The 17,290-nt window shown below is 44.9% G+C and overlaps 1 long non-coding RNA gene across 1 annotated transcript; it reads right to left on the bottom strand.

Moving 5' to 3' along the window:
* Positions 1–812: 812 nt before the first annotated feature.
* Positions 813–16,775, bottom strand: LOC121233056. The gene is made up of 3 exons (XR_005931846.1): positions 16,657–16,775; positions 11,000–11,002; positions 813–823 (listed from the first exon to the last, which is right to left on the bottom strand). It is a non-coding gene; the product is annotated as an uncharacterized LOC121233056 (long non-coding RNA).
* Between the last annotated feature and the right edge of the window lie 515 nt (positions 16,776–17,290).

Genomic DNA, 17,290 nt, shown 5'->3' with positions numbered 1-17,290 from the left:
TATATATGTATACTTACATACAGATATATCTATTAAAAACCAAAAAAGTCTATGTAATAGGTGACCTGTGATAAGGAAAAGGACCCAAAGGAAACCTCAAAAGTGAAATACAGTGATCGTACAATCCTGACCTGCTGGCCACGCTTCTTTTGATGCAGCCCAGGATACAGTTGGCTTTCTGGGCTGTGAGCGCACATTGCCGATTCATGTCCAGCTTTTCATCCACCAGTACCCCCAAGTCCTTGTCCACAGGGCTGCTCTAAATCCCTTCATCCCCCAGCCTGCATTGATACCAGGGGTTGCCCCAACCCATGTGCAGGACCTTGCACTTGGCCTCGTTAAAACTCATGAGGTTCACATGGGCCCACTTCTTGAGCTTGTCCAGGTCCCTCTGGATGGCATCCTGTCCCTCAGGTGTGTCAACCACACCACTCAGCTTGGTGTCATCTGCAAACTTGCTGAGGGTGCACTCGATCCCACTGTCTATGTTGTTGAGGAAGATATTAAACAGTATCAGTCCCAATATGGACCCCTGAGGGACACCACTCATCACTGATCTCCATCTGGACATTGAGCCATTGACCACTACTCTCTGGATGCAACCTTCCAGCCAATTCCTTATCCACTGAATAGTCCATCCATCAAATCCATCTCTCCAATTTAGAGAGAAGGATGTTGTGGGGGACTGTGTCAAAGGCACGATGCCTCCTGTAGCTGGAGTAAGAAGGCTTCGTCAATAGGCTCCCCTTGATCGGGCAGCCTGTAGTAAACACTAACCACAAGGTTCCCTTTGTTGGCTCCGTCTCTAATTCTTACCCATAAGCTTTCAACCTGCTCATGGCTATTCTTCAGACAGCTCTTCACGATCTATCCATTTCTTGACACAGAGGGCAACCCCTCCACCCCTGCTTTCTTGCCTGTCCCTTCTGAACAGCTTGTAGCCATTGACAGCAGTGCTCCAGTCATGGGATTCATCCCACCAAGTTTCAGTAATGGCAACTAGGTCATAGCTTTCTAGCAGCACAGTGGCTTCCAACTCCTCCTGTTTGTTGCCCATGGTGCGTGCATTGGTGTAGAGGCACTTCAGCTGGGCTGTTGGCCGTGTCACCTTTTTAGAGGAACACACCTTAATTCCTTTGAGGTATTTCGCTGGTGTTTCCCTGTTGGCTCCCATTACCTCAGGAGCCCCTGACTCCTCTCTGTGAGACTTCAAGTGTGCTCCAGTGTACCCAGCAAGTCTCAGAGCAACAGGCTGAGGTTCCTTGCTAGCACCCCGTCCCTCAAACCTTGGCGTGTCATCCCATGGCTTGTCACGGGCAAGCCTGATGTTATCGCCTTCCCCCTCCAAGTCTAGTTTAAAGCTCTGTCAATCAGCCCTGCTAGCTTGTGAGCAAAGATGCTCTTCCCCCTTTGAGAAAGATGAATCCAATCCGACACCAGCAGGCCTGGTGCCATGTGGACCATCCTGTTATCAAAAAAACCCCAAATTCTGACCGTAATACCAGCCATGGAGCAACTTTCTCTGGCTGCATTTCTTTTTTCCCCTGACATTCCTGCTTTCCTGAATCAGATAAAGACAGAAAGCTTAAAATAACCACTTTCTGACAACTGTATTGCTTTGTTTCATGAAACCCTCAATGAAATGGATGGATCTTGTAGAAAAATAAGCAGGAAAGTTTCTAATAATTTTTATTGTTCTGAAAGCGAGCATGTTTAAAGAGCTTTTAAGTGTTTTCTAGCTTTCTATGATGCTGTATGTGCATGTGAGTGTAGGCACCCATGTGAAAATATAATGGACAGTAGGAATTTAGTTTGCTGTTTGGCTTTTAAATTACAGAAAGTAATAGTATGATTTTTAAATTTACCAATATTCCTGTGTTTCAACAGGGAGGAAAGTGGTATGGTCAGTCTTCACTTGTTTTGCTGTGTGGTGCGAGATAGCTGGGCTGGGGCATTTGGAGTAGCTGTGGGATTGGTGGGGGGCAGCTGCAGGGTGGCAGTTGCTTATGGCAAAACTGCCCCTGGGGACTTGCACAGCCTAACCGTTGATCAAAAATGGTATCAGTCTTGTTCTTGATCCTGTCCCCACAACCATGCTCCTACCCGCTGCTTTGTTAGCTCTAGCGATAGCATGGCTGCACCCTGAGTTGAATCTCCACTGTGAGTAAAAATAAGCCTTCCTTAGGAGTAGAGTGGGGAGGGAGCAAGGGGGCAGTTTTCAACATCACAGGAGGCAGTGGCACTGTGTACTAGGGCTGGCACTCTGTCAACATGAGGGCACCTCCTTTGGCACTGCTGACACTGGAGCTCCGAAAGCTACCTGTTCAGACCTCAGTAACAGTCAAGGTGACAGCTGTTGTATCATACTGGCTAATGATTAAATCTGGTGTCAGTGTATTGGGTTTGTGTGACAAGGTTTTGGTAGCCGGGGAGCTACAGGGGTGGCTTCTGTGAGAAGCTGCTAGAAGCTTCCCCTATGTCCAATAGACCCAATACCAGCTGGTCCCTAGACAGACCCGCCGCTGACCAAAGCTGAGCCAATCAGTGACGGTGGTAGCACCTCTGTGATAACATATTTAAGAAGGGGAAAAAGTTGCTGCACAACAGCATCCAGAAGAGAGGAGTGAGAATATGTGAGAGAAACAACCCTGCAGACACCAAGGTCAGTGAAGAAGGAGGGGGAGGAGGTGCTCCAGGTGCCGGAGCAGAGATTTCCCCTGCAGCCTGTGGTAAAGACCATGGTGAAGCAGGCTGTCCCCCTGCAGCCCATGGAGGTCCACGGTGGAGCAGGTGGATGCCCAAAGGAGGCTGTGACCCTGTGGGAAGCCTGCGCTGGAGCAGGCTCCTGGCAGGACCTGTGAACCCGTGGAGACAGAGGAGCCCACACTGGAGCAGGTTTTCTGGCAGGACTTGTGACCCCGCGGGGGACCCACACTGGAGCAGTCTGTTCCTGAAGGACTGCACCCCGTGGAAGGGACCCACGCTGGAGCAGGTCGTGAGGAACCATAGCCCATTGGAAGGACCCACGTTGGAGAAGTTCATGGAGGACTGTCTCCCGTGGGAGGAACCCCACGCTGGAGCAGGGGAAGAGTGTGAGGAGTCCTCCCCCTGAGAAGGAAGGAGCAGCAGAGACAACATGTGATAAACTGACTGCAACCCCCATTCCCCACCCCCCTGTGCCGCTTGAGGGGAGGAGGGAGAGAAAATCGGGAGTAAAGTTAAGCCTGGGAAGAAAGGAGGGGTGAGGGGAAGGTGTTTTAAGATTTGGTTTTATTTCTCATTACCCTACTCTGATTTGATTGGCAATAAATTATATTAATTTTCCCCAAGTTGAGTCTGTTTTGCCCGTGACGGTAAGTGATGAGTGATATCTCTCCTGTCCTTATCTCGACCCACAAGCCCTTTGTTATATTTTCTCTCCCCTGTCCAGATGAGAGGGGGAGTGATAGAGCAGCTTTGGTGGGCACCTGGCATTCAGCCAGGGTCAACCCACCACAGTTACAGCACGTTGACATGCACTCTTGGTCCTACAAAGCTAAAATGAAATGTGTTTGCCTGTCTTTAGGGTGACTTGTCATGTCATTCTCCCTGATATGCTTGAGAGAGAGATTTAAGTCTGTTTCTTAACTCATCTGAGTCCTGCTCAACTTCTGTTTGTGCAGGTTTTGCATGTAGGAAGGAAGGGATTGTAGAAATGATTCAGTACCTCTGAATCCATACAGCAGTCAGCCTGAAGAAGATCTCCCTGCTATTGTCTACTCCTTTTCTTTCTTCCTTTTTTAGTATCTGAGCATTTAATACAAATGTTTCTGGAATTATCTTCGCTGCACTCCCAAGAAGTAGGAGAGCATTATTATCTTTGTGTTACAGATGGAGAACTGAAGCACAAAGAGAGATTAAATAACACCAGGTCTTAGACCCTGAGGCACCTTAGCCATGAGATCATTTTTACTATTTTGTCCTTTATTTTGAGGGTTTTCTCTCACGTCTTGACAAGCATAACTAACTAAAATCATCTTTATCTCTCTTGTATTTCTAGATGCTTGGTTTCCATTTTGTTTCTGAAAAATTATCCTCTTTCTTTGTAGTTAATTCTACTACTTCCAGTGATGCTCTCTCTGGCAGCCATATCATTTGCATGTACAGTTTGGATTATTCAGCTGCAGCACCATCTGAGGGACAGGGTAGTTAACTGTTCAGAAAACAGCACAAACTTAAGAATATGAGCTGTCAAGGTATGCCAGCAGTCATTTCAACTGGGCACTTTCAGGGAGTTGGGAAGGTCTGAGTTTTTCTTATTTGAGTACAATTAGGGTTATTTAGAAATTCAGATTTAAATTGTGGGGCATGTGCTGGAATAAAACTATTATTTTTTATTATTTAGTCTTTTGAGTAGGAAGGCATTAAGGGTTAAGTATAAAGAGATTTAAGGATGTTATCAACTTGCAGTGCTGTGTGCTCATTGCTTGAAATACCAAGGCTAATGTTAATGGGCAGTCCACATAATGTTCTTTAAGCATAATGATTCCCCTTTTAACTTCCTGTGTCCCCAAGTTCCAATTTGCCAGCTGCACTGCATGGGGTGCTCTATTTCACACCATTCTGCTGACAGCAGATTCATCATGCAGATCAGCTGAATCATGAAACCAGATGAGTGCAGGGAAAAGCTCAAGAAATGCAGCTACTTGTGTGTATATATACTGCAAAGCTCTGAATTCTTAGCACCTGATTTTTATTCACTATGATTTAAATCAGGATTTGAAAATAAATTGTGTGTTTAAAATACCTGAAATGAACACAATACTTGCCAATGCTGGGGAGTAGCATTTAATTTCCTTGCTTTGACAGAGACCTGTAATGGATCTGTAGCCATCAGTCTTGTGCTGATCGGGTGATTAGTTTAGGACATTCAGTGTGTAGGTATTACAGCTGATGAAGTTTTCTGTCTCACTGAAGACAGCATTTATACTGAATAACTGCTTTTAAATTCAGTATCACCAGAATCGATCTATTTAGACTTTGATTGACAAGCTTGAATGCTTCACTGTGCTGACCTCCATTAAACCTCCCCCCCAAAGGTGTTTTAAAAATGAGAAAAGTTACAAATCATAACAACAGCTTTCTGAAACCTATCAGAGTTGAATGCTATCAAACAAGAATTGTGCTTGATTTCTTTCCCTTGTTCATTTGACTTTTGCACAGAGACTCCCTTAAGTCTGTTACTCTGACTGGTGAGTTATGGAAATGGGGTGGCCAGGGGCAGAGCTGAACATAAGGAAATGGCTCTTTATAACGAACAATATTCCTCTTGTAGGATTGTGTTGTTTGGGATTCTCCAAACCAGAATGCTGTGGTGGCATAACAAAATGTTCCACTTAACTGCCCTTCCCTCTGAAGGTAGTGGGTTTGGGATTTTCTTTTCCATATGTTAACAAGTTATTAAAACACACCCACCCCCCAAACTTACAAATGCTGAGCAGTTGGTTTTTTACAGATGTCTTTGAAACTCTATTTTAAACAATATGTTTTCTCTAGTAAAAAAAGTCTGATATGAATATTTTCATCTTAAAAAGGTATAGATAGATTATATGCTATATGTAATGTTTATACAGTCTACCAGAATTATTTGGTTTTAAAGTTTAAAGAACACAATTTTAAGTTTACAGGTTTTTTTTTTAAAGCCTTCTGTTTAAAAAAAAAAAGGTTTTCTACAATTAAGATTTTTTTCTCACAAAATATGGCTTAGTTGGCTGCAGCTGTGATACAGAATGTATCATAATAGCTAAGTACATACTGGTTTAGAAGAATGATTGCATCCACATTTTCTAAAGAAATTATTTAGGAATTTCACCTTTAGCCTTAAAGATAATGCCATTTGCCATATAGGCTATGGCTGTTGATTTTAAAAGATGCATGGTAAAATATGGCTGGATGTGTGAGGACGGGATGTATGTAAAGTGGTCTGAGCCAGTGCAATGAAATAAGTCTCTTAAGTGTATAATTGCTTTACATGAATGCCCCAAAACATGGAAAACTTCATTACTGCTCTTTACATATCAGTTGGACAACACATCTACCTTCACGTTTATACCAGTGGTACTGCAACCACAAAAATGGTTAATTATTGATTTGAAAAAATGGAGTGACCCTCTTAGGATGCTGCTAAGTGCTGGCAAAAAGGCACTTGAAGAAAAACAAAGCAGGACAGATTAATACTAGATAAGTAATACAGGTAGTTTTTTTCCCCTCTCTGGCATTTGTGATAATGAAGTCAAGGTCCAAGCACCATGGTACCTGGAAAATGATGAAATTTTTATCAGACGTTTTCTCTCCCTTGCTGGACTTGCTTACCACATAAAGTAGCACTTCTGAACTGTAATAATGCTTTCTCTACTTGCCAAGATAAATGTAAATTCAGTGATAAATATTAGAAATAGCTCTTTTATACTTTCTCATTAGTCTGCCTGTTTGCTAAATTAGCTCAGAAGGAGAAGCTAATCTCTGGGACCAAAGAAAATAGGTAGCATAGTTGTTAGCATGATTGGCTAACTCCACTACAGATAGCAAAAAGTTAGTTTAAAAATAGTGTTGCCTGATGCAAACTTAGATGCCTGATGCAGATGGCTACACAATATATCTAACTTCCAATTAATATTGTGCATCTATTTAGAACCTTTCAGAAATGGGAAGAGATGCTGTGACCATTGCTTTTCCTAAATGTATTTATATTAAATGAGCTATAATATACCAGAGCAGTGGGAGGTTAATTTGAATTTTGCAAGTTACTTTAGAACTAGTTAGAGCAATAATGTTTGTGTTTATTTATAAACAGTTCTAAGTAAACTCAGAAATTTGGCAGCTATATATTGTACACCCATGAAACACTTATTTTCAGTGATTTATTCAACTTATTTTTACACTGTACATCCCACAGTGAAAATCCTGTGTGAAGTCAGTAGAGGAAGGTAATAAACATCAACCACTAGAGGGAGAAAGATTTCAATGATTGTAATTAAAAATAATTTAAAAATAATTATTAATTAGTACATTTTAAGGACTGAATAGTTTTGGGAGTGGCTGTATAGCTGAAAACTTAGACAGAAAATGCTGTTTAGGACATGTTTGCAGGTTCTCAACTGTTGTATCTTATTTATTTTTGACAACTACAGAATTCAATGTTTTTAATTGGATACTGAGGGAGAGTTATTTACAGTTGCTGAACATATAAATAACATTTTGTTACAGGGAAATATATCTAATTGTCAGGTATGCATTTATCAGTGTGCCATAGTTCTGTTCCTAATAACTTTGGTTTTACATATTTTGGAATATGGTGTTAATCTGCATTATTCAATTTTTTTCTCCAGTTCTACATGGCAGAGGTGAGTAAATTGGGCTGGCTTACAAAACAAGACAAAATCTGTCTGTTGAGCCTGTGTTTATGGAGGATAAGCAGAACTATCAATATTTATAGTGAGAAAGGCTTCCAATTTAATTTAATGGATAGCTGCTGCCAAAGGAGTGGTCCTGCTTCCCCTGCCTGACCATTCACTCCATCTGCTTTCCTTGTACTGGGTCTGATGCTGGGCTGTCCCTCACTCAGTTCACTAAATTGGGAGAGGTGGCCCCTTAACAGCCATGTAGTACCTGCTTAATTACTGTGTGAAACCTTGCTCTCCCTTGAGATGTTTTTTTTTTTTTTTAAATCAGGTGTTTCTGTGGCATGTGTCATGGTTTAACCCCAGCCAGCAACTAAGCACCACGCAGCCGCTCACTCGCTCCCCCCCCCCCACCCAGTGGGATGGGGGAGAAAATCGGGAAAAAGAAGTAAAACCCACGGGTTGAGATAAGAACAGTTTAATAGAACAGAGAAGAAGAAACTAATAATGATAATGATAACACCAATAAAATGACAACAGCAATAATAAAAGGATTGGAATGTACAAATGATGCGCAGTGCAATTGCTCACCACCCGCCGACCGACACCCTGCTAGTCCCCGAGCAGCGATTCCCCGCCCCCACTCCCCAGTTCCTATACTAGATGGGACGTCCCATGGTACGGAATACCCCGTTGGCCAGTTTGGGTCAGGTGCCCTGGCTGTGTCCTGTGCCAACTTCTTGTGCCCCTCCAGCTTTCTCGCTGGCTGGGCACGAGAAGCTGAAAAATCCTTGACATTAGTCTAAACACTACTAGCAACAACTGCAAACATCAGTGTTATCAACATTCTTCTCATACTGAACTCAAAACATAGCACTGTACCAGCTACTAGGAAGACAGTTAACTCTATCCCAGCTGAAACCAGGACAGTATCCACCCCTTATTCTATACCATTGACGTCATGCTCAGTTCCCATACCTTTAGTTACATCCTGGTCAATCATCATCACCTTTTCCATCCCTTTGAGACATATGAACAATGATATATATATATATATATATATATGTATACACACACAGAGATATCATTCCTTTAGTTTATGGGTTATGTTCATTAAATGTTTGTTGAGTTCATTTAGTTCCCGACTCTGGGCTCCATCTGTCATACCAGCCTTTCTGGGCAGGAGGGATGGTGCAAAGTCCTCTCAGTCGGTAGAGCAGAATTGGGCTTCAGTGCGGTGTGACGAGCAGGTGACATTGGTCGCAGCAGGAGGATGGTGTGCACCGTTGGATTGTTGCATGCCGGAGTCAGTTCTGGTTCCATCACTACTGCGCTTTGCTCAGTTTTATCACAGTTCTTTCTTGCTTGATCTAAGTGATTCTTACTATAGTACTATGGATATAGCATATAACAATTACAGTAATGATAACATACAGTAGCAGGGTTATATAGCAACTAATATCATACAGGTTAATTCGGGCTATTCTCACCTAAAATTAAATCCCCTTGAGGCACGCATCGGACTTCCCCATCTTTTCGCATCACCCACCAAGTGCACCCAGGCCCTTGAGCAAAAGCAATCCCACGAATGGGTTTACCTTTGCCTGAGGCAGGAGTAACCCAGACTGTCTTCCCCAACATATTTTTTTATGTGCACTACAGGACTTTATCCCCTTCTACAGTACGTAAAAATTCTGACTGGGCAGGGCCACCCCGATTGGCAGATCCTCTGGTGTTGACTAACCGGGTGGCTTTTGCTAAATGTGTATCCCAATGTTTGAAAGTTCCACCCCCCATTGCTCTCAATGTAGTCTTTAACAGTCCATTGTACCGCTCAATTCTCCCAGAGGCTGGTGCATGATAGGGGATGTGATACACCCACTCAATGCCACGCTCTTTGGCCCAGGTGTCTATGAGGTTGTTTCGGAAATGAGTCCCGTTGTCTGACTCAATTCTCTCTGGGGTGCCATGTCGCCACAAGACCTGCTTTTCAAGGCCCAGGATAGCGTTCCGGGCGGTGGCATGGGGTACAGAATATGTTTCCAGCCATCCGGTGGTTGCTTCCACCATTGTGAGCACATAGCGCTTGCCTTGGCGAGTTTGTGGGAGTGTGATATAGTCAATCTGCCAGGCTTCCCCATATTTATATTTCAGCCATCGCCCTCCATACCACAGGGGCTTTAACCGCTTGGCTTGCTTAATTGCAGCACATGTTTCGCATTCATGGATAACCTGTGCAATAGTGTCCATGGTCAAGTCCACCCCTCGGTCACGAGCCCATCTATATGTTGCATCTCTTCCCTGATGGCCTGAAGCATCATGGGCCCACCAAGACATAAATAGCTCACCCCTATGTTGCCAGTCCAGGTCCACCTGAGCCACTTCAATCTTGGCAGCCTGATCCACCTGTTGGGTATTTTGATGTTCTTCAGTGGCCCGACTCTTGGGTACGTGAGCATCTACATGACGTACTTTTACAACCAGATTCTCTAGCCGGGACGCAATATCTTGCCACAGTGCGGCAGCCCAAATGGGTTTACCTCTGCGCTGCCAGTTGCTCTGCTTCCATTGCTGTAACCACCCCCACAGGGCATTTGCCACCATCCATGAGTCAGCATAGAGATAGAGCACTGGCCACTTTTCTCTTTCAGCAATGTCTAACGCTAGCTGGATGGCTTTCACCTCTGCAGACTGACTCGATTCACCTTCTCCTTCAACAGTTTCTGCAACTTGTCGTGTAGGACTCCATACAGCAGCCTTCCACCTCCGATGCTTTCCCACAATGCGACAGGACCCGTCAGTGAACAGGGCATATTGCCTCTCATTTTCTGGCAGTTTATTATACAGCGGGGCTTCTTCAGCCCGTGTCACCTCCTCCTCTGGCAACATTCCAAAATCTTTGCCTTCTGGCCAGTCCGTGATCACTTCTAAAATTCCTGGGTGACTGGGGTTTCCTATGCGAGCCCGTTGTGTGATCAGTGCGGCCCACTTACTCCACGTGGCATCAGTTGCATGATGTGTAGAGGAGACCCTCCCTTTGAACATCCAGCCCAGCACTGGCAGTCGGGGTGCTAAGAGGAGCTGTGTTTCAGTACCAACCACTTCTGAGGCGGCTCGAACTCCTTCATATGCTGCCAATATCTCTTTTTCAGTTGGAGTATAGCGAGCCTCGGATCCTCGATATCCTCGACTCCAAAACCCCAGGGGTCGACCTCGGGTCTCCCCCGGTGCTTTCTGCCAGAGGCTCCAGGTAGGGCCATTCTCCCCGGCTGCAGTGTAGAGCACATTTATAACATCTTGTCCTGCCCGGACTGGTCCAAGGGCTACTGCATGGACAATCTCCCGTTTAATTTGTTCAAAGGCTTGCTGTTGCTCAGGGCCCCATTTAAAATCATTCTTCTTCCGGGTCACTTCATAGAGAGGGCTTACAATCAGACTGTAATTTGGAATATGCATTCTCCAAAAACCCACAACACCTAAGAAAGCCTGTGTTTCCTTTTTATTAGTCGGTGGAGACATAGCTGCTATTTTGTTGATCACATCCATTGGGATCTGACGACGTCCATCTTGCCATTTTATTCCTAAGAACTGGATCTCCTGTGCAGGTCCCTTGACCTTACTTTCTTTTATGGCAAAACCGGCTTTCAGAAGGATTTGGATTATTTTCTTCCCTTTCTCAAAAACTTCTTCTGCCGTGTTGCCCCATACAATGATGTCATCAATGTATTGCAGGTGTTCCAGAGCTTCACCTTTTTCCAGTGCAGTCTGGATTAGTCCATGGCAAATGGTGGGGCTGTGTTTCCACCCCTGGGGCACATCGATTCCAAGTGTACTGGACGCCCCTCCAAGTAAAGGCAAATTGTGGACGACACTCTGCTGCCAGAGGGATTGAGAAAAATGCATTAACAGTGTCAGTTGTGGCATACCACTTGGCTGCCTTTGACTCTAGTTCGTATTGAAGTTCTAGCATATCTGGAACGGCAGCACTCAGCGGTGGCGTGACTTCATTCAGCCCACGATAGTCAACTGTTAGTCTCCGCTCCCCATTAGACTTTCGCACTGGCCATATGGGACTGTTAAAGGGTGAGCGAGTTTTGCTGATCACTCCTTGGCTCTCCGGTTGGCGAATCAACTTGTGGATGGGAATCAGAGAGTCTCGGTTGGTGCGATATTGCCGCCGGTGCACCGTCGTGGTAGCAATTGGCACTTGTTGTTCTTCAACCCTCAGCAACCCCACAACCGAAGGGTCTTGAGAGAGACCAGGCAGGGTAGACAGCTGTTCAGTGCCCTCCGTCTCCAAGGCAGCTATACCAAAGGCCCATCGATACCCCTTCGGGTCCTGAAAATACCCTCTCCTGAGATAGTCTATGCCAAGGATACACGGAGCCTCCGGACCAGTCACAATGGGTTGTTTCTGCCATTCATTCCCAGTCAGGCTTACTTCAGCTTCCAATACAGTTAACTCTTGGGATCCCCCTGTCACACCAGAAATACAGATGGGTTCTGCCCCTTTATAACTTGATGACATTAGAGTACACTGTGTGCCGGTGTCTACTAGAGCCTTATACTCCTGTGGGTCTAATGTGCCAGGCCATCGAATCCACACAGTCCAATAGACCCGGTTATCCCTTTCCTCCACCTGGCTGGAGGCAGGGCCCCTCTCATTCTGGCCAGAGTATCCGGTATTCACTTCTCGTAAAATTGGCTCAGAAGTCCCTTCAAGAGGATCAGAAATAAGATCAGCCCTTCTACTCTGTTTGGAAACTGGAGCGGCATTTTTCCTAGTAGAATCCCCTTTTGTGGTGGTTTTTCCTCGCAGCTCGCGTACCCGTGCATTTAGGACTGAGGTAGGTTTTCCATCCCATTTCCTCATGTCCTCTCCATGATCACATAGGTAAAACCACAGGGCACCTCGCGGTGTGTACCTTCTATATTCTCTCTCTCGGGCAGAGGAGCGCTCACTCCTAATAGCTGAGACATTGGTCCTTACAGGTGGGCAATAGGACGTATCCTCTTTGAATTGCTGGAAATCCTTGGACAGCTTCTCCACAGCCGAAATGCAGGCTTGTAGGGAGGAGGAGAGATTTTCTTTGTACTGCTGGAGTTGGCGAGCCACTTCATCCACTGTCGGTGCCTCTTCATCTTTCCAGGTCATTATTGCCAGTGAGTTGGCATAGGACGATGGTGCGCTCCGTACAAACTTCCGCCACATGGGTTGTGTGCATGGGACTTCATCTGGATCTTTGGGTAATTGTGGGTTGTCCGGGTCATGATGAATGGTCTCTAGCACAGCTAATTCCCTCAGATATTGGATACCTTTTTCCATGGTGGTCCACTTGCTTGATTGACATATAACATCTTCCTTAAAGGGGTACCTTTCCTTCACACTTGACAGGAGTCGCCTCCAGAGGCTGATGGCTTGTGTTCCTCTTCCAATTGCCTTGTCAATGCCACCTTCCCTGGCAAGCGATCCCAGCTGCTTGGCTTCCCTACCTTCTAATTCCAAGCTATTAGCCCCATTGTCCCAGCATCGGAGGAGCCAGGTGATAATATGCTCACCTATACGGCGGCCAAAATCTTTTTGCATATCCCGCAGCTCACTCAAGGATAGGGACCGGGTTATTACCTCTGGTTCTGCCTCTTCCTCCTGTTCCCGTGATGACCCTGGTTCACCTTCATCCTTTGCTAAGCGAGCTGATTTTTTTGTATATTTCTTTTTCTGGACGGGGGCAACTGATACTGGTGCAGGTTGATCCGCTGGTTCAGTTGCAGTATCGCTCGCCGGGTTTTGGATAACCGCAGCGTCTGTCGCCAAGGTTTGGGTAGCAGCAGTGCTCGTCGCTGGGGCTGGAGGGACCGCAGTGCCCGTTGCCAAGGTTTGGGTAGCTGCTGTGCCCGTTGCCGCGGCTGGAGGGGCTGCAGTGCCTGTCGCTGAGGTTTGGGTAGCCACAGTTCTCGTTGCCAGGGCTGGAGGGGTCGCGGTGCCTGTCACCAAGGTCTGGGTGGCTGCGATGCTCGTCGCCGGGGCTGGAGGGGCCGCAGCGCCCATTGCCGGGGTTTGGGTGACGCAGTGCTCATCGTTTTGTTGTTAGGTCCAGAGACCTTCTCTTCCCCTTGAGGGTGCTGAGTTGTGTCGAACAGGGCTCGATAGGCATGGGCCAGGCCCCAGCACGTTGCAGTGATTTGTATCTCTCTGGAGCTGCCGGGGTGACAGCATACCTTTTCCAAATATTTTACTAGTTCTTCTGGATTCTGCACTTGTTCAGGGGTGAATTTCCAAAACATTGGAGGTGCCCACTTTTCTAGGTACTTGCCCATAGTACCCCACACACCCTGCCACTCCTAATTATCCAGCCTTGGGGCAGATCTCTGGGTGATCTTCTTAAATAGTTGTTTAACCTTAAACAAGAGCTGAACCACATTCAGGAGCATGCTAATTCCCAGCAGTAGGGCTAGGGCCGTGCTGGTCTCAACATCCCAAGAGTATTCAAATTTTTCAAAATTCCCAAACACCATTGTAACTGGACTGAAGGAGAAAGGAGAGGGGAAGAAAGGTATCCCACTCATAGACTGGTTTTCCAAGGAGGAAAGGTAAATGGTATAATTATTAATAGTTTCCCACAGGTGGCTCCCGCAGTATAAAGGTGACAATGCTGAGTGCAAATACCAGATTAATCCCACAACTGATGACTTTATCATACCATAAACCAGTGTTGTACAATACATCAAAGTGAAAACCTTAATCCACCTCCCACGGATGATAAGCAGCAGAAGAGGGACTACATACAGCAAGCGAGGTGATACATAACAGAACTTTAAAAACCAGAGCAACAACTCTAAGAACACATAAATCAACATAATGAACAGTGACTATTAGACCAATATAATGAATGCTTATAACAAATTTGTTTTAACGAGCTCTGGTCAGGTTTGTCGTTATCTCAACCCTTCAAAGCCCCATGTTGGGCGCCAAAATGGACTGTCGTGTTTTAACCCCAGCCAGCAACTAGAGCACCACGCAGCCGCTCACTCACTCCCCCCCCCACCCAGTGGGATGGGGGAGAAAATCGGAAAAAAAAGCAAAACCCACGGGTTGAGATAAGAACAGTTTAATAGAACAGAAAAGAAGAAACGAATAATGATAATGATAACACCAATAAAATGACAACAGCAATAATGAAAGGATTGGAATGTACAAATGATGTGCAGTGCAATTGCTCACCACCCGCTGACCGGCACCCAGCTAGTCCCCGAGCGGCGATTCCCTGCCCCCACTTCCCAGTTCCTATACTAGATGGGACATCACATGGTATGGAATACCCCGTTGGCCAGTTTGGGTCAGGTGCCCTGGCTGTGTCCTGTGCCAACTTCTTGTGCCCCTCCAGCTTTCTCGCTGGCTAGGCACGAGAAGCTGAAAAATCCTTGACATTAGTCTAAACACTACTAGCAACAACTGCAAACATCAGTGTTATCAACATTCTTCACATACTGAACTCAAAACATAGCCCTGTACCAGCTACTAGGAAGACAGTTAACTCTATCCCAGCTGAAACTAGGACAACTACCTTAACGGCACCTCCACAATTGACCCCTCAAGGTAAACAAGCATTACAACAGATAGCAGATATAATATCCCAGAGTCAGGCTTTTAGGATTAAAGAAAATCTTGACATTAATCTTAGCATTTTAAACCGAGAAAAACAACCCCTCGGGATCATATATCAATGGGAGGGGAGTCACAAAGACTTGTTAATAATAGAATGGATCTTTTTAGCTCATCAGGCCCGAAAAACCATATTTTCTCGAATTGAAATGATTTCAGAATTAATTATAAAGGGGAGACATCGGATTATTGAGATTTGTGGACAAGAACCACACACGACTGTTGTTCCTTTGACTCAAGGATATTTACAATGGTGTCTACAGAATAGTCTAACTTTACAAATTGCTTTTGCAGATTTCAAAGGAAAGATAGATATTCATCTTCCTGCACACAAAATGTTTACCTTGCTACAAAATATACAACTAGAAGAAAAAGAATTGTGTGCAGAGTTACCTACTGATGGTCCTACAGTATTTACGGATGGCAGTGGAAAAACAGGAAAGGCAGTAGTAGTAGTTTGGAAAGAAGGTCAGGTATGGAAAAATCACATTGTCACATGTGAAGGCTCCCCTCAAGTGGTGGAACTTCAAGCTGTAATAGAAGTATTTAAAAGGTGGCAGGATGTTGAGGTCAATATTATTGCTGATTCTTTATATGTGGTAGGTGTAGTAAAACGCTTGAGACGGGCTTATTTGAAAGAAATTGATAACATTACATTGTTTGAAAAATTTAAGATGTTGCTATTTCTGTTAAACCAACGGACAAAGTGTTATTATATAATGCATGTGCGAAGTCACACCAGTTTGCCTGGATGGATCACAGAAGGGAATAAACGAGCTGATTTACTAGCTAATCCCGTATGGACTGGGCCACCCCCCAATAAACTTTTACAAGCACGTGGAGCTCATAGTTTTTTCCACCAACCAGTGAAAGTATTAGCCAAACAGTTTCAAATTTCTATAGCAGATGCCAAAGCCATCATTCAATCCTGTGCTGAGTGCCAGAAATTATCTGGACACGGAGATGGCGCTGTAAATCCTAGGGGTCTGCAATCCTTGCAATTATGGCAAACTGATGGGACTCATGTACCAGCTTTTGGAAAATTGCGTTTTGTTCATGTCTCTGTTGATACATATTCCTTGATGATATGGGCCACAGCACTTGCGGGTGAAACAAGTCGACATTTACAAACACACTTACGACAAGCATTTGCAGTAATGGGTGTCCCGGCCCAGATAAAAACAGATAATGGACCATGTTTTATAGCACAACGGACTCAGGAATTTTTTCAGCAATGGGGAGTTACTCATATTACCGGCATTCCTCATTCTCCCACAGGTCAAGCTATAATTGAACGTACTCATAAAGTATTAAAAGATTTTTGGAAAAACAAAAAACAGGGGAATTAGGGGAACCTCCTTCAAATAGACTCATGAAAGCAGTATATGTGATGAATTTTTTGACCTTGCGTGGAGAATCAGTTGTTCCCCCTGTAGTTCGGCATTTTCAAACAATGAATAGTGGGATTCAAAATACTGATAATGGGTGGAAAGTCTGGGTTAAAAATATTGAGCGTCAGCAATGGGAAGGACCTTTTAAAGTAATAACGTGGGGTCGAGGTTATGCTTGTGTCATTACAGAAAATGGGCCAAAGTGGATTCCAACTAAATGGACGAAACCTTATGCTGAGATTGATATGGAACACACTGACTGTAGTAAGCAGCATGACAGTGACACCGGTGTTTGATCCACATCGTTTAACGCCGTGGGACAGTAAGAATGTTTGGGTGACAGTGGCTGAAGCTATTAATCAAACCTCTTTTTGTGTGTCTTTTATTCTTATGTATTTTATTAGGTATAATGTTGCTTTTACTGTGTTTAATTATTATAACCGCATCGCAAAGCCCGTGAACCAATTAGACAGGATGCCTATGACTCGTGCAGCACGCCTGGCCAGCGAGCGTATGCGTCATAGGCTCCCTATGTTTCAACTGAGGCAAATTTTAGCACCCGCTGGCCACGTGTGCTGAAATCTGTTCCTCTGCAAACGTATAAATACCGGGATTTTCCGAAGAGCATCGGGTTGGTGTACGGCAAGGCCACCGTTGCCTCTGTGGGGACGCCCACATAAAGCTGGCACCTACCGACTGCTGGGCTGAGTTCACGGAGCAAGACAGATTGGTGTAGTCTTAAATCATAGGTTAAGATAGTTCTGATTTATCTCGTAGTGGGTTTTTGTATTTTAATTTGTGTGCCTTGTGTGTTGCAATGTGTTTAGGAATTAATTGATGGATCAAGTAAGGCTGTG

Source organism: Aquila chrysaetos (genome assembly GCF_900496995.4).
Source record: "Aquila chrysaetos chrysaetos chromosome W unlocalized genomic scaffold, bAquChr1.4 W_unloc_4, whole genome shotgun sequence".
NCBI lineage: Eukaryota > Metazoa > Chordata > Aves > Accipitriformes > Accipitridae > Aquila > Aquila chrysaetos.
This window is presented reverse-complemented; position numbering and strand designations above follow the sequence as displayed.